The sequence below is a fragment of the Lepisosteus platostomus genome, chromosome 25 (assembly GCF_059453375.1).
Source record: "Lepisosteus platostomus isolate fLepPlt1 chromosome 25, fLepPlt1.hap1, whole genome shotgun sequence".
Classification (NCBI taxonomy): Eukaryota; Metazoa; Chordata; class Actinopteri; order Semionotiformes; family Lepisosteidae; genus Lepisosteus; species Lepisosteus platostomus.
This window is the reverse complement of record NC_142635.1, coordinates 3,408,184-3,425,809: the sequence shown is the minus strand read 5'-3', so window position 1 is coordinate 3,425,809 and position 17,626 is coordinate 3,408,184. Positions and strand designations below refer to the sequence as shown.

Genomic DNA, 17,626 nt, shown 5'->3' with positions numbered 1-17,626 from the left:
TCTGTTAAACCCCGACTCTTACATATCTCCACCCCGGAGCCCCGGGTTCGAGACCCGCCTGGCTCGACCGATATTTTTCTCTCGAGCTGAACTTGCACTCTTCTGATTGGCTGTTCTTACACCCACCTCTTCCACACGCTGATTGGACACTATTCATACTGAACCCCGCCCTTAAGCCCAGCCACACCCCGTCTCAGTCACCATGGTGACGGGACGCGTTCCCTCAGCAGCGCGGAGCGTCATCCTTCACCTACCGGGCTGCGACTGTCCTCGGGCGGCGGGGCTCTAATCGAGGCCGGGGATGGAAGCTGCAGTCTAGGCCGCAGACCAGCGGCTCCCGACTCCCCGACCACGACAGCCCGGTGCCCCGCGGCCGTACCGCTCAATTCAACCCGATTCACGGTTCTCTACACCCCTGTACCCCACCCTCCCACACCCCAGAATAATCAATTAATCAATTAACACTCAAAGCAGTTTATAACAGCAAATAAGGATATAAAGCATGAAACAATTACACTATACAGCAGTGTTATTAAGCAGGTATCCACACATTTCCATCTCGGTCCCCGGTGTCTCTTAATTTGCTACCTTTGTTGTCCTTTTCGCGCTCATCAGGGGTTCACATTATAAATAGGGGCGGGTCTGTGCTCCAGGGCCGTGCAGGCTGGGGTCAGGGGAGGTGGTGGGACTCCGGCGGCTCGCTGGCTGGGGGAGAGGCGGCTGGTACCCCGCTGCTCTCCCGGTACAGGCGCTTTGCTCGGCTGCCGGGGAAAAAAAAAAACATGCATTAAATTTCTTACAGGTTTTGACAAAAGCAGTAACTTTTTCTACGAGAAATGCATTTTAAATGTTTTTTAACTCTCTCGCTTTAACCTTTACAACAGGACAGCCGGCGTTTCGAGACCAAGGTAAGCGGTTTCTCTCTCTCCTCACACCGGGGGTTTCGGTTTTCACACCGGGTCTCACACGGCTGGGCTCCAGTTTCCTGCGGTCAGTTACCAGTAACTCGAGTTACCAGTTTCCCCCAGTTCAAGCTAAACGGAGCGGTCGGCGCGTCTTCATGCAAACCGGCTCCGGAGAAAGAAAACCCAGCCGGACCTGCAGCTGCACAGTGAGTCGATACCGGTAAAAGAGACGAAGCCCCTGTGAAAGAGGTTTTCAGTCCTAAACGAGTCCTGAAGCTGCGCTTTCCTGACCGGGTCTCTCTCGGCCTCTAGGAAGAAGAGACTCGGACTCGCCTGTGAATCCGCCGCGGAGCTCCGGTCACTCGGTACACGGGTGGGTCTGCGCTCAGGTCTCCACGCCGAGAAGGACCCGACAGCCGCCGTTTAAAGCCCAGAACCGCGCCAGGATCCTGCAGAAGTCTGGAATACAAACGAGAAAAATCGTTTTGTGCAGGTAAAGATACAAAATACAAAAGTAGCAGTTTAAAGAAGCTGAAGCACGATTGTAATACCACGATTCTCTCCGCAGAGTCGAAGCCACAAGTCCAGGTGGGGAGCTGCGTCAGCATGCGTAGGCTGCAAAGGACCAAGTAATACGCTTATTCCCTGCTGAAAAAAGAAAGAAAACACGTTTCGGCCGTGGAGCCTTCTTCAGGTGGGAGCTACAGCCCGTCCGGCAGCTCGGACAAAAGTAAGTTTCGAAATGCATTACCTTTCAAGCCCCATCTTATAACATTTCCCACTCGGACCGAGAAAAACCCACAGCCGTCGCCCAGAATCCCGCTCCAGCTAAACGGTAAATTTAAGAAACTTTCTTTGTTTGCAAACTCGCTATTTAAAGGCAGAGAAGCGACTCGGGCGTCGGAACCGCTAAACAGGCGCAGATTGAAGTCTAATTGCAGACTGACCGCACCTGCCTTCTCATTCAGACTCGGCCAATAGGGGCGGCGGATCCCGGAGCTGCTCGTCTCTGCTGCTAAACAGCGAGTTTTCAAACAGGGACACGAGAGACCACAAATTCCCTAACAGGGACAGTTAAACAAAAAATTAAATCTAATCTGAGGTTAAAAATAGGTTTTAGTCTGAGCTACTGGGCTTGCAGCCCTTCCAGTGCACTCCACTGCAATAATCTGACTCAACCAGCTGCTTAATTACTGCTGATCCTGCTAATTATCAATTCAACAGCACTGGGTGCAGCTACACTGTAATGCAGTGGACTGGAGAGGCTGCAAGTAGCTCTGATTCCAGTATCAAGGTCCCACCTTCACACTACAATACCCTGAGACAGGATGGGCTCCCACACTGACACTACACTGCCCACTCATGCTCTTTATTCACCTCAAGGCAACACTGCTCACAGGGAACACAAATAAGGAACAAGCAGGTGTCGACTCCACTCTGGAAAGGAAACAAGAAACTGGTTCTGGCTGTGGAGTTGTCTGTGTGTTGGGAGGCCATCAGGCTGCAGAGAAACAGGACACCTTGAGACAGAACAGGAGTCTGAAGAGGCTCTGAGACTGAAAGCAATCACTTCTACACCTGTGCTCAACCCATTACCTCACCACATCCTGCCCAAACAGTCAATAAACCTCATTCTCAGCACTCATTACTAAACCAGTTTAGTTTCTCTTGTTTATATACTCTCCTGTGATGAGATGTTAATGGTTCCTGCCCCTCACCTGCTTTCTGACAGCATCCAAACCACACAGCAGCTCTCCTGCGCTTGTGTTGGAGTGAACTCGACTGTCGCAGGGGAAGGACATGTTTTCTGATGATGGGGAGTCAGTCTGAATCCTGCAGTTAGTATGTGAATATGATTCAAATATCAGGACTCTACAGTGACAGTGTTAAGGACAATTGGAGCTGTTGTCTCACACAAGAAGAAAACTCCAGAGCCAGAATAAATGTTCTTCTCGGTGTGGAATTCTCCCCTACTTGTTCCTCTGCAGCTCCCACACTGACACTCCTCTCCACTCGGAGCACATTCAAACAGGCAGGTTTTTCCTACAGCTGGACCATCTCCTCTCAGCAACAGCCTCAGCTGCACTCCTACCCAAAGACACTCAGATCTTTTTCATGGTCCAGTGGAAGAATTCTAACAGCCCAGAATATGAATAAAGCACATTAATTCATGTCACCGGCCCTGTCAGTCAGCCCCTCCTGTCAAGGTGTATTGATACTGTGGGACACTTGAAAATGCAGGTTTTCATTGGAAAGGTACAGTGTCCTCCATCAGTACTGCAATGAGTCAACTTCACAGTCAAGCAATTTGTTCTTGTGATCAGAACAGAAATATTATCCTGGTTTTATTGTGGTAATTCTCTGCATACATTTGATCATATTGGAATAAAAAAATGTTCAGCTTTCTATTTTGAAGTTACTGGGACACATTCACTTTAAATGCATTTCAGAGTGTAGAAGAGTATGTGCTTGTATATCCCTCTAAGACAGTAACTGCATGAGGTCTGAGACCCATTGAGCTCACTGCCCTCTGTAATCATCTGAGATGCTTTGCTGTTGCAATTGAGTTCTTATTTAGTCTTCAGGTGATCATACTTCAATTGTTTTTCCTTCTGGCAATAGGGTTGAAATTTAGGCATTAGACCCAACAAGTTAAGGTGTTTCCACAGTTATTCTCCTGATGACCTCCTTGGTTGCATTGTAGACTGACTCAAAGCTACAGCACCTGAATATTTGATGTGTGTCCTCTGAGCTGAGATGTAGATGACATGTATGGTCCCTAACTAACACCACCTCTAATCCTACTGCTGTTCATGTGAGCTCAGAGGGAGCGCAGAGGACATTGAGGTGTTGCTGGAGCTCTCAGATCTGAGTCCACAGCCTTCAGGTTTGAGCTTCAGTGATCCAGTACGCTAGTGCTGATGGAGACAGACAGGTGAAGGAGTCTCCTCCTGATCTCCCCAGGCCAGGCCATGACTCTCACAGGAGGTGCTGTTCTCTGGAGCATCTGCAGCTCCTTTCTTTCTCCACACTTGAACCTGTCATCTCTGTCCTCTGAGCGCTTGCTGAAGCCTGGTGGAGGGAATGTCATGGCCTGGGGATGCAGGAATGTCTCAGACTGGCTCACTCATCTTCCTTGAGGATGTAGCTAATGATGGCGGCAGCAGAGGGATTTCTGAAGTTTACAGAAACAGGGTCTCTGATGAAGCAGAAAAGGCTTCCATATTTATTGGACAGTGCTGCACCATGCAGCATGACAATGACCCAAAGCATCCAGTCAGTGCAGCCAAAGAGCTCATCAGGAGTAAATAGAAACTGGTCAAGTGTGTCTGCAGATCTCAATCCAACTCAAAGTCACTACTTTAGCATGTTACAAAGTAAAAGCATCTCAAGAACAGGCGATACCTTATCTTAATTGATGACACAGAGTACAGTGAGCTCATTTACTGGTTTATGCTATGAAATGCACGTAACATGAAGAATGTGCCCCAGTGAGTCAGACCATATGACACGATGAGGATTAATTCACCACTATTCCTGCTGCCTCCTGGTGTTCATCCACACTCTCAGAGGTCTAAGATTATGATTTCCAAATTGAGGAGAATCTGATTTACAGGGTGAGTTGGCTTAATCCTCACACCCTGACATCACACTGACACTCCTTCACTACAGCTGCAGCACTGAAGAAATCAGCATTAATGTGGAAGTCTGACATGTACAATTCATCAAGCAGATTCTGTAATTGTCTAGAACTCCATCTTATATACTTGTTTCTGTATCAATACTGATATTCTCAATCATTTAAGATTTAAAACCAGAACACTGAACTTGTTGCTGGGCTTGTCAGCTACACCTCACCGTCTTCTGCAGGAACAGCTCAGTCAGGAGGAAACCGTGGACAGTCTTTTACTGGCCAGGCCAGTCTCCACATTTAAATCCCCCTGAGCAGCATTTTACAGGCTGAAGAAAATCAAAACCACAAGAATAGACAACGTGGTAGCTGCAGAGAGGAGGATGCTAAGAATATTGAGCTGACTGTGTCCAGACTGCAGACAGATATTGTCTCAAAGGCAGCTTCACCCACATGTTTCCCACTTTTGACTCTCACTTGAAATTACAGCATTGAACTGGCAGTGCTTGAATATGACCAAATGTATGCAATTCCAAAAATAAATTGTATGTTTTATTCTGTTATTCGTTGTCTCTTGTTCATGAATAAATATTGCTTGACTGTAAAGTTGTGGCTCATTGCTGGGGTACTGGGTGCAGATCTAGGACGTGTCTTGCTGTATTTAACAGTGCAGGGGGTTGACATGATTTGCTGTGGAACTGAGGGACCTGTGCTCGGGGGCAAACTAAGAACTAGATCTAGTTATGGGAAGCACTTGATTAGTAGTGACACCCTGTTCAGTGGAGTGCTCTGCACTCGGTTTCAACTGTACAACAGGCTAGAGCCCATTCGGTGATCTAGTGCTCAATATCCCGCACTGTCCCGGGACAGATGTGATGGCAGAACTATACAGCACACCTCGCTCTGCATGACCCCGGCACATACAGATTCCTTAGAGGGGTACGTTCTTTTTAAAAAGCCAAGACAAACCTAGAACGAGTTAAAATATAAAAGCAATATACGGGTGAGAGTAGAGTTTAAAAACCACAACCGAGCTCGGACAAACAGACCGCGTCTCTGTCGGCGCTGCAGCGCGATGTGAACAAACCGCGTCTTGGTCAACTTGACCGATTGAACTTGAGTGATTGAACGTTGAAATGAATAAATCTTCATATCGTTCCTAAATGTGAACCGAAATTAAAGCGGGTGAGCATTTCCCGTGAGAGTAAGGATACGGTCTGGAGGTCTTGAGTGCTTTTTATTCCAAATTAATTCTCCCGACAGTTGGACGAGCCCGTGTTGCGCAAAGCGAGCTGCGCTGTACTGCCGAGTGATTCCCTGAGCCCCTCCGCCAGCGCAGCTCCTCACTCCTGTCTGATGACTGTCTCTGCGCTGCTGCTCAGTGCTGAACTCCGAGCTCTTACCTGCTTGTCTTGTGTTTCAGGTCTCCCCTGGCTGCTGTCCCTGCCGCCCGCACAGGACCCATCCCGCACTGACCAGACTGCTGGCGCTGAACAGGAACTTGTCACCCCGGACACCATTACTTGAGATTCTGTAACTCACTGTTTTTTTTTTGTTTCACTGTTGCCAACTGTCTTTGATTTGTATGCTTGCAAAATTTAATAAAGAATTTTGATTTCTGTCTTACTTTCTTCTTCTTTCCTTCGTAACATTATTTCTACCACTAACAAAACCAAACAAAATGGTGAACGAGCACCGCCCACGATGCATATTCATGAGGGGCGTGGTTAACGAGGGGGCGTGTCGCATAATTGAATAAGGGGAGTGTCGCATTATTCATGAGAGGGTGTCACCGAATGATGACGTCACACCAGCCAATCAAAGTGTCTGGATGAGAGCCCACCTCCAAGATTTTTGCTCTCAGGTGATTGGTCAGTTTGAAGCACCACTTCAGTTATGGCATAAAACCACATTTTCTCTATTCTGATTGGTTGAAAGACCCATCAATCAAATCACCACACCCCCCAAAAATGACGCACTTCTTAAGGGTTGTCTTTATATGATTGACATGACATGACCCAATCGCAGAAGCCCATCTCCAAGACCAGCCCCCGGTGAGATTTGTTTATTACTAATGAACTTTAATTCACTTAATACATAAACAAATTCATTATTATAATGAATTAGAATAATTTGAAATGTTAATTAGTAATTAAAAACTTAGACAGCAACTCTTTTTGTTTCAATTTCCCTAAGATATTTACATTTTTTAGGTAACACAATCTGAAAGCAACCAAGTTTTTAAAAATACATTCTCCGAAAAAAAAGACAAATAAGCCAGAAGTAAAATGAATTTAAATTTTATTTGTGTTCAGTGCAAGTGTAAACATACATTTTAGAAATCAAAAAGCATTCGAGTGAAAACGCTTTCTTTCCAGTTGAAAAAAGAAAAAGAAAAACAGAAATCATTAAACAGAACTTACTAAAATACAAGTGACCGGTCAACCGATTTTTATACAAATTTAAATACACATGAGAGCATTAACGCCGACATCTTACTGACAAAATAAGCAGTAGAAAAAAAAACAATTCACACAGTAAACATGAGAAAATTACGTTATTTTCACTAAAATCGTTTTTTATTTCACATTATCCCATACACAAATAGCTCATTAAAATACAAGTGATTAGTGCGCAATTTTAATAAATGCAAATTTAATGCAAATACGAGTTAACAACAATCTTACATAAAAAGTAAAAGTACAAATAATAAAAACCTTAAAAATAAAAAACAATTCTAGCCAAAAACGAATTTTCTAGTTCATATTAACAAGACAAATGCAAATCAGCTCATTAAAATACAGCGACTGATTTTAATAAATGCAAATGAGGAGTAACCGCCGCCATCTTGCTAATCAAACACAAACACAAAATCGCTCGATACTCACTAGCTGAAAGTCAGGAACGTCCAGTTTTAAATCCGACTTAACGATTCCGTGATGTGTCATAACGATATCATTAAAAAATAGGCCAAAAAACGACTAAAAACGCAATAAAATCGGGAAAACGCCATTCACAAACCCCACCTCCCCATTTCGGCAGAACTACCGGAAGGAGACGAGCTGGGGGCGGGGCTTAGTTAAATATAAGAATCGCAGCCAATCAAAATCCATGACGTCCAGACCCAAAACCACGCCTGTTGGCAGTAGAGGGTGGGGCTGCACCGCCCTCATGCGCTGGGAGGACGAAATACAAATTAGATTAATTGTAAAACCGCTGCCTACATATTGAATATTAATAAAGGATTTTGGGGGGCAGAGCCGCGAATAATGTCGTCTTGCCTGTTTATTGGTCACTTTGGGCTCCAGGTCCTATAAATTCTGACCCACCTGATTATCCTCCTTTCGCGCGAGAGCCGGGCAAGACAGACAGGGATAGGTAACTGGTCCAAACGCTTTTAAAGCTTTATTGCTCTGTGCATTTAAACCTGTATTAGGTCATTGTTTTACAATAATTTTCTACTCTATTTCTTATTCTTATTTTCTCCGTGCTTCTGTTGTCTGCAGAATCCTGTTAATATTCGTTCATATAACGTGCTGCTTGCTACTGCTCTTGAAATGTACTTGTCATTCGAGACTAACAAACATCACTGTTTTTTTTCAGTTTTGTCCACTAAATCACATTTTCGTTCAGTCTGGAGGGACCATGTACGAGTCAAGAGGTAAGTTTCAGTATTTTCTCTGCATCTCGTTTCTCTCCAGCTCTCTCACTCCGGAGCTCGGCCAGGACTCGCGGCCCCAGTGACAGTGCGGGGAGAGTTTTACTGCCTGCTGCTCTGGTATCGACAACATGTCGGGTAAGAACCGGGGAACGGCGTCAGACAGACGGGGCGCTGCTTTCACAGCCCGGGTCAGCTCTCTTGGGCAACTCACTGGTACCCTGGCTTGACCAAGAGGAGCGGGCTGTCGGGCTGTGGGAGCAGCTGTCTGCAGAGCCGCGTATAGAGACCGTGTACCTGGCTCTGCCGTCTGTAGCTGCAGGCTGCCCTCTGGTGGCGGCTAAGAGCAACAGCGTGTGAGCTCGGGCTTCTGAAACAGTGGAGCTCACTCCACTACTTCACTGTTCAGTCCTGTACTACCGTTCTTACTCACTGGAGTGTGAAATGTATTCTGACACAGCTCGATTTGAAGTTTTAATGACTACACTTGTCTGTCATTCCAGCTTTCACCAAAGGCTTTGACTTCACCTCCAGCCTGGTTCCACTTTCACCTTCAGCTCCCTCCCTGCTGCCTCCTGCTGCTCCTCCCTCTACTGAGGACTGAGACTGTGAAGAGTCAGAATCTGGCTCTGGGATTGACAGGGTGAGTTGGTTTAGATCTCTGTACCCTGACATCACACTGACACTCCTTCACTACAGCTGCAGCAGTGTCGCAGTCTAGATCTCTTCATACTTTCCTTTACTTCTTCCTCTGCTACTACTGTTCCTGATCTTTTCAAATAAAGGCAGATAATTTACAGTGATCTCTGACCACCACAGGAATCCTGAGTGTCTTCAGGTCCTCCTCTGAGTTCAGATGCTGATGGCATGTCCACTCCCTAACCCCACTACTAACCCCACTCCTCACTCTTCTACATGTGATCATCATCCCAGCTCAGAGGAGGAGCTGAAGACACTCAGTACTCCTGTGGTGGTCAGAGATCACTGTGAATTATCAGCCATTATTTGAAAAGATCAGGAACATTAGTAGCAGAAAAAGAAGTAAAAGAAAGTATGAAGAGATCTAGACTGTGACACTGCCACAGCTGTAGTGTAGGAGTATCAGTGTGATGTCAGGGTACAGAGATCTAAAGTGTGAGGAAGTGTTCTGGCACAGCCTGACCTATTTTAATTAGCTTACTTCTCTCTTTACAGCTTTCAACAAAGTCACAGAATTCAGGCCAGCCTGCTTCCAGTTTGTCAACATGTGATGAATAAACACCTTCAGCTCCCTCCCTGCTGCTCCTCTCTCAATGAGGACTGAGACTGTAAAGAGTCAGAATCTGGCTCTGGGATTGACAGGGTGAGTTGGTTTAGATCTCTACACCCTGACATCACACTGACACTCCTTCACTACAGCTGCAGCACTGAAGTCCCTGGTGTTAATCTCCTGGAAATCTCACATGTACAGCTCCTCTCTCCTAGTCTGTAATTGTCTAGAGCTCCATCTGTCGCTGCTTTACCTGTATCTCTGTCACTACTAGTCTCCTGCTGCTACATTAGTTTCTCTACCACTGCAGAGCAGTCTGCACTCTAGACAGTGACTGGGGAATTAGACTCTCCCCCTGCCCTCTTGCTGCACTGTCCTGCCTCTCTCCTCTGCCTGCTGCTCTGTGTGTGAAGTGTGTTACTAGCACCCCAGCTCTGCCTTTCACACACACTATTCAAGGTTTGCTCTTCAGGGTTCAAGTATATTTATGTTGAGTGTTTATTTATCACAGGTTGACAGATTGGAACCAGGCTGGAGTGAATTCAAAAGCTTTGTTGAAAACCGAAAAGAGAGACTCATGTCCCCCAAGTCTCCAGGTGAGCTCTGCACAATTTCTCCTATTTCCTACAGCAGCTTCTCCCAATAACACCTCTGCAACCCCACAGTTAGAACTAAATCTCACACTTGTCACTATGTTGAACTATGAGCTATACTGCACTTTACAGTTATGTGATCTTTATTGTACACTGTCTGAATGCTCAGGTAATAACTCCTCAGTGTGTTTCTGCTCAAAATATTCTTCTGCCACACTGAGATAGAAAGAGATGCCCTGTGTATTATTTTAATAATAATAATAATAATAATTGCTTACACTTATATAGCGCTTTTCTGGACACTCCACTCAGAGCGCTTTACAGGTAATGGGGACTCCCCTCCACCACCACCAATGTGCAGCATCCACCTGGATGATGCGACGGCAGCCATAGTGCGCCAGAACGCTCACCACACACCAGCTATCAGTGGGGAGGAGAGCAGAGTAATGTAGCCAATTCATAGAGGGGGATTATTAGGAGGCCATGATTAGTAAGGGCCAATTGGAAATTTGGCCAGGACACCGGGGTACACCCCTACTCTTTTCGAGAAGAGCCCTGGGATTTTTAATGACCACAGAGAGTCAGGACCTCGGTTTTACGTCTCATCCGAAGGACGGCGCCTGTTTACAGTATAGTGTCCCCATCACTATACTGGGGCATTAGGACCCACATGGACCACAGGGTGAGCGCCCCCTGCTGGCCCCACTAACACCTCTTCCAGCAGCAACCTTAGTTTTTCCCAGGAGGTCTCCCATCCAGGTACTGACCAGGCTCACACCTGCTCAGCTTCAGTGGGTTGCCAGTTGTGAGTTGCAGGGTGATATGGCTGCTGGCCGTATTTTACAATAGTCTGAGCTTCAGCACAGCCTCCCACTGACACTCATTCAGACTGGAAATGCTGTCTGGAGTGAAACAGTCTAGATCCCTTTATACTAATTACTCTGCCACTAATGTTCCAGATCAGTTCCAATTAAAGGCTGACAATTCACACTGATCTTTGATCATCACAGGAATCCTGAGTGTCTTTAGCTCCTCCTCCATACTACTCCATACTCCACAACTAACCCCACCCCTCACTCCGCTACATTTTATCAACATCCCATCTCAGAGGAACAGCTGAAGACAGTACAGCCCCTGTCCTACTCCAGCAGTGTTGAGATATGATTTGTATTTATTACCAAGATACAGCTGTGGCCACCTTCTTCACTGGGGAGAATTGTCATCTTGATCAATTTTGAACTTAATTCTTTTCAAAAAAGTCCAAGAGCTTTGATTTCAATTAATTTTCTCCAGAACTATGAAATACTTTTTGGTTGCTCTCCTTGAATACTTCTGCTTGATGTAAAAACAGATTTCAGTCTCCAGGTGGCCTCAGTGCTGTATGAGGTTCTATAATACCTGCAGGCTGTGTGACTGAATGGAACTACAGTAAACCCTCAGTTTAACAGACACAATCTGCTGAAGGAGAACTCTGTCTGTAAAACTGTCAACACTGGAAATTCCCTGCGATAACAATAGACAAATTGCTAACAATAGGGGTTATTGTTCTGTATGCTGTAGTAAATTTAATTCAGTACATTTTCAACACATGACATCAACAGCTTGTCAGTTCCTTTACAGTTTATGATCCTCTGACTGTTTTTAACTCATCTGTCTTGAACAGATTTCTAAATTTTAGTTTGTCTTTAATTCTGCCAGGGCCAGTATTCTCACTCAGTGTTAGCTGACTGAATCAATACTCTAGTTTAGAGAAGGGTAGATTCTGTATTATTGTCAATGTGTTTTTATTGCCTTGTTTGGATCTTCTTCCGCTCTCAGCCCCTCTTGCCCCTCTGTCAGCTCCTGTGCTTGTAGATGAATACCTGGGTCAGGATGAGGCTCAGAGTTCCTTCATGCTGGAGTCTGGAGGTGGTCTTGTCCACTGGCTCCTGTTCTAGTGCAGAGACTCTGGGAGCTGATTCTGAGGGGGAGAGACAGCAGTGGCATCAGAGACTGCAGTCAGGTCTGCCAGTTTAACTCTGTGCGGAGTCTGGAAACTCCCGTCTCCTGTACTTGAATTTGTTCAGTGACCGGGAATTAATTCTGTTACTGAATGTGCCTTAACAGGGATACTGAGAGCAGTGAAGATCTTTGGCCCTTGTGTTTTCTGAATGTGTTTGACATAACTTTACTCCAAGTAAGACATATTGCACAGTCCTTAAGACATATTCAGTGCTATTATTGTTCATATGTCTCCAGGGGTGTAAGTAAATCTGTAGATCACTTTGTTTTGTATGATATATTTCTACATAACTCTGAATCACTTCAGTGTTTCTGCCCGTATTGTCTCTGGCTCTTCATTCTTCTATTTCCTACTTTGACATGTAATAATGCTCTCAGTTGTAGTATTTGAGAGGAGGTGATCTCTGCTACAGGATATCAGTCTCCAGTATATGCTGGGCTCTTTGATATGTCCAATTTGTTTAGCTTCTTAATTGTTAAATCCATCCTGTTAACTATGAATTAATTTGCTTGTTGCAGCACTGTAATGGAGCTGATTGGAGGGGCTGCAGGTTTAAGATTTGTGTTCCCTGCTGGAATTCTTCTCACCTGAACACTACACTGAACATTCCCAGTCTTCAGTCACCTCAAGACAATGCTGCTCACAGGGAACACAAATAAGGAACAAGCAGCTGTCAACTCCACACTGGAAAGGAAAACAAGAAACTGGTTCTGGCTGTGGAGTCGTGTCTGTGTGGCGGGAGGCCATCAGGTTGCAGAGAAACAGGACACCTTGAGACAGAACAGGAGTCTGAAGAGGCTCTGAGGCTGAAAGCAACAACTTCTACCTGTGTTCAACTGATTGACTACTGTGGTAAAAGAGTGAAAATAAAACCAGGAATGACTAACACTTTTTTTATATTTATCTGTTTCTCTTGTGTTTCGGTTGACCGTCTTCTCTGACCAGTCACAGTGACCAGACCCAGGACAGCTGGTCAGTCAGTATTTCAGCTGGAGGGGGAGTGGAAATTAGGGCCCTCGAACACAGTTCAGCAGAGAAGAAAAGGCAAAACTTCAGTTTCAAAGAACATCATGGCTTCTCTTTTTCAATGAACAGTTTTATTCAAAGCTGTAATCAAACTAAACCTCAATATATTTGTGTATATACTGTATATAAAGGAGATGAATATCAGTAAAATATTTTCTTTGCAGATGTGTTTAGTTGCCTAGCTGAATTACCCGTGTGGAACGGGTCGTGACCACAAACTCAGACACCGACAACGTGTGTGAACGCGAAAACCATTACAGGTCCCTGGAAGTCACTCGTAAGATGTTGCCTATTGTTCACATTTACAATAAAAATAAAAACCACATTTTCTTAGTTTGTTACTTAAAGTTATACAAAAACTTAACCAAAAAAAACGGTGTGAGTTTTGCAGAAATCCACAGATAACTAATAAACAAAGCAAACAATTCCAGCAACAATGAACTCACCTGCTGCCGGTGGCGTCTCTACTACTCACGTGTGGGACTCGGCTCGCCTGGCGCAGGTGAGGCTGGTGTCGATGACGTCATGTAAACGCGACCATGCAGGAAATGTGGGGGAGTTAGATTCAGACAGAGGTGAGCTCTATAGCGGTCGGGGATTTTCTCGCGGTCTCATGGATTCAATACTTTTATTTTTTAGGGTTTTTTTATGAGTAACTCAAACTACATATCTCTGTGAAAGATATAAATATTTCAGTTTGAGAAAAGATTCGTGAGCCGGCACATGATTATCTTGTTTTCCCTGGAGATTTAATCGGCTGATGCGGTTGGAAATATTCATATTTTACATCCGCTTAAGGCACATCTTCTCGTATTAACACGTCAACTATTTTCTCTTAAAGATTTTGATTCAGGAACAGGTGATAACACACAAGTAAACACAGTTGTGACAGTGATGTTCTTAAAACAGAACAGAGCTGTCAGTCCTGATTAATCAGAGATTCATCGCTGGCAGGTCGTGTCTTACTGTCAAAACCAGAGGGAGTTTCTCATTCTGTGTGGTTCAATCAAACTGGAGTTTCCTAAACACATTAGTGATGATTCTGACAAATTACTTTATTTCATATTAAAGAATAAACCCCATTATGTCCGATAACATCATCTTGTGTAGCCCCCCAAAACAGTGTGGCTTGACTGTTCTAGTGTTCTAGTTCTAACAGCCCTACACTCTATGGATCTCAGTTAAACATATTATCCAAATATAGAATCTCTTCCAATGACCTACAGGTCTCTCTCACTCTACACACCACTTGCAGTAACAGATTTTAATAATCGATAAGTACTACATTTCCAGGTTCTGTACCAGTCCTGAGTAGACTCAAACTTCCTTAATATGTGATCAAGCTACAGAATTGTTTTTTTTTTTTCAAATATTCTTTCTGACTGAAGGGGTGAGGTGTTTTTATTGGAACAAAGGTCTGATACTAGACACAAGCTCTATTGTCGGGGGGGCTGGATTACCTGGATTTCCTATTGGACAGTTGTTCATGTACTGAGGATTCTATTGGCCAATAACAGGAATATCGATTCAATTCCTATCAGCTGGACTTAAGACGTTGAGCAGCCAATCATATTGTTTTCTAGGTTGTCAGTGACAACACTAGATGACAATGTTCACACAGTTCTTTATGAAAGAGGATGTGCTTGAAGTTCTGGAGAGTAAGGAACCTGTAGGATTAGAGAGAGACACGTTTTGTTTAAATTAAAAAGAAGAAAACCTTCTACCCTCTGAATCATTTTATGTCTTCATAAATACTCTTAGCATTATTATGACTATGAATGTGTTAGAGCAGAGCTCATAAGTATTATAAGTATCATTTTTGACAACAGAATCCACACTTGACAAATGTTGTGTGTGTAGGTGTATACATGTATATAAAACTTTCTCGTTTGTATCCTGTGTGGTGTTTCTTCTGACCACTATTAGAGCAAACCCATCGATTTCAGTTTAACTGCTAAAACAGCCTTGAGCTGTGTGTTACGGTGACCGAGGAGTGTGGCTGCCACATAATGTACATATATAACTTTAACGGTGTAAGACTCAGTCAGTGTGACTGTGCTCACTGAAGCATGAGACAATTTTAAATGATACCTATAAATCAAGTAAATGCAGTAAAAAGTATGCCATTTATAAGCTGTGAAATGTTTCAAAGGAATAAAATTTGATTGCAATTTTACCCTAGTGCCATTATTAATTGTCAAAAAACAATTGAATGTTGTTAGCTATTGCCTAAAATTGAAGCAGGCTTTGACATTCATGCAGAAGTTTTCAAATTGGAACAGTCCATTAGACATCCTGTAGGGATGATCTAGCCACCATGCAAACACAAGGCACAAAATGAAGAAAACCCAGACTCTTCCATGTCAGGAATTTGAGCATAGCTTGACCTGGACCTTCTTGTAGAATGATTTGCACCAAGATCGTGCAAGGTGAGAGATTTTAGGAATCCTTGTATCTGTAACACTCCTATGGGAGGACTCGCTCCAGTTGTAATTGAGAGTGTTTGGATTGTGGTTTATTTCAGACCTGAAGGCTTCTTCTTCTGGGAAAGAGAGATCCTGCACACTGAGCTTGTTAGAAGACACAGCTGCCACAAGGCAGGTAGGAGTATCTCTGCTCTGCCACCACACACCATGTGTTTTGCAATCCTGATTCTTTTGCACAAAGTAAAGCACTTTTTAAAATAACAGTTCTTCCCTTATGTTTTCCTGTCTCTGTCATGATCATGTGTACCACTGTCCTTCTCTAGCAGGGTTTGGATATGAACTGGATTCTCTAGCTATCACTCTGTCCATCTGCTTCACTGGTAGAATGTGTGGATGCTCTTGTAAAATGTTTATTTGTGGAAAGTAAACTTTTGATGGTTAGTTTCACATCACTTTGTTCTGAACTATGAACGTCTGTTTTTATCATTTTTGTGATGCCACTAGAGGCAAAGTACTGAATTGGAGGTATATTAGGAATAGTGTCATAGATTTCACTGAGGCTTTTGACCACTATTAGATGGCAGAACAGAGGTACTGCACCATGGAGCACCACCATGATGTCATAGTGGAACAAGACACAGGTGCACTCTTACCTGCAGGCCATATAAATCGAACCCAGAGATGACAGAGAGTAGAAACTTCAGTCAAGCTGCACACAGACTGCATCTGACTGTATGAGGTGAGTGTGTGATTTCCCATTTGGAAAAAGATGTAGAGAACTTGTTGTAAGACAAAGGAAAAACAAAGACATGGTATTAAACTAAATCATAGCAAAACAAAGAGAGGGCAATGGAAGAAGGGAGAAGTAGAAAAAAAGAAGAAGGTAAAGCAATTAACAAGAGACATACAGATAGTTGAAGATCGTTAAAGGCAGAATTTCAAACCGACACACCAGATCTCCAGATCTGGAACTCCTATCTGTTTCTTTAAGACCTGCCTTCCATGGGAGTTTGGATTGGTTCTTGTAACTCTTGTGTATATTTCTTCTGATGCCAGTTATAAAACTACCTCAGAAATACTTTATCATTATATTCAAGACCTTGAGTTAATATCACCAGATGCCCCAAAATTTGGGGAGATTTTAATGGTGGGTTGCTTAAGTCAGTTCTCCCTATTCATTATCAATATATAAAAAAAATAGACAAGAGGTTTTCGAACATTAGATCTCTGTTATGGAAACTTTAAGAATGGCTATAAAGCTCTTATCAAACCACTGACAGGATGATCAGGTCTAATTGATCTGTTTACTTATTACCATTGCACTGACAGAGTTTAAAAATAGTGAAGCTCAAGACAAAGGTGTGCATGCGTGGGATGATGAAAGAGTTTAAGCTTTTCAAGGTTGGAATGATTGTACAGATTGGAAGATGACTGTGAGGATTACTGACCAGTCTGATGTAATAGAGTAGAGCAGAGTAGTTAATTGCCATATGTACACATACGTTGGAATTCCTAATCGCTCTGACCTCTCGAGACAGAGTAGGGCAGATTTTGGAGATGGGTGTACATCATACACTTACTCAGTTGATATACAATTTCCTTTTTTGGGAACAGTATGTACAAGTGAACTCGGGGCCATCTCTCACCATCAGCAACCAACACAGGGGTACCCCAGGGGTGCGTGCTGTCCCCACTGCTTTTCACATTGTACACTGATTGTGTACGCCACTCTGACATCTGTGCAATTATCAAATAATTGGTTGATTTGGACTTTTGAATTATGGTGAATACAGTCATAGACAGGAGAAAAATATATTTTTTAAATGGTGTCAGGATAATTCCCTGTTTTTAAACACAAAACAAAAGAAATGGTCATTGATTTCAGAAAGAACTGTTCCAATCCTCCGAGCTCTGTAATTGTGAATGGAATGGATAGTGAAACAGTAAATGAATATAAATACCTTGACAATATTATTGTTTGTAGATTAACTTGGACAGCTAACACAGAGGAAGGTATTTGGAGGTGCAACAAAGGTTGTATTGTTTAAGGAAATTCAGGAGATTTAATGTAGAAAGCAAATTGTTGACATTTTTTTCTTTTTATTCAGAACAGTCTAACCTTTTGTATTCAGAGCT

At 43.6% G+C, this 17,626-nt stretch overlaps 4 long non-coding RNA genes across 16 annotated transcripts in view; 3 read left to right on the top strand and 1 right to left on the bottom strand.

Moving 5' to 3' along the window:
• Positions 1-462: 462 nt before the first annotated feature.
• On the bottom strand, positions 463-13,599 carry LOC148640681 (uncharacterized). 10 transcript variants are annotated; one of them, XR_015930416.1, is made up of 4 exons: positions 1,657-3,671; positions 1,457-1,520; positions 1,239-1,364; positions 463-761 (listed from the first exon to the last, which is right to left on the bottom strand). It is a non-coding gene; the product is annotated as an uncharacterized LOC148640681 (long non-coding RNA). The 10 variants fall into 10 exon arrangements; XR_015930411.1 differs by lacking the exons at positions 1,457-1,520; positions 1,657-3,671 and adding an exon at positions 5,940-6,078; XR_015930413.1 differs by lacking the exons at positions 463-761; positions 1,657-3,671 and adding an exon at positions 5,940-6,062 and having other exon boundaries at positions 1,123-1,364.
• Positions 1,528-6,162, top strand: LOC148640683 (uncharacterized). Its single transcript, XR_015930437.1, has 2 exons — positions 1,528-1,635; positions 5,960-6,162. It is a non-coding gene; the product is annotated as an uncharacterized LOC148640683 (long non-coding RNA).
• On the top strand, positions 7,786-12,926 carry LOC148640682 (uncharacterized). Of its 4 annotated transcripts, XR_015930426.1 has the most exons (8): positions 7,786-7,914; positions 8,140-8,197; positions 8,698-8,837; positions 9,389-9,536; positions 9,955-10,039; positions 11,855-12,038; positions 12,143-12,212; positions 12,557-12,926. It is a non-coding gene; the product is annotated as an uncharacterized LOC148640682 (long non-coding RNA). The 4 variants fall into 4 exon arrangements; XR_015930428.1 differs by lacking the exon at positions 12,143-12,212 and having other exon boundaries at positions 11,876-12,038; XR_015930425.1 differs by lacking the exon at positions 12,143-12,212.
• The window catches only part of LOC148640673 (uncharacterized), a 60,847-nt gene continuing 56,807 nt past the window's right edge, over positions 13,587-17,626 (top strand). Inside the window, exons 1-3 of the long non-coding RNA XR_015930429.1 lie at positions 13,587-13,639; positions 15,589-15,665; positions 16,068-16,229. This is a non-coding gene — a long non-coding RNA (uncharacterized LOC148640673). The remainder of the gene's footprint in view (positions 13,640-15,588; positions 15,666-16,067; positions 16,230-17,626) is intronic.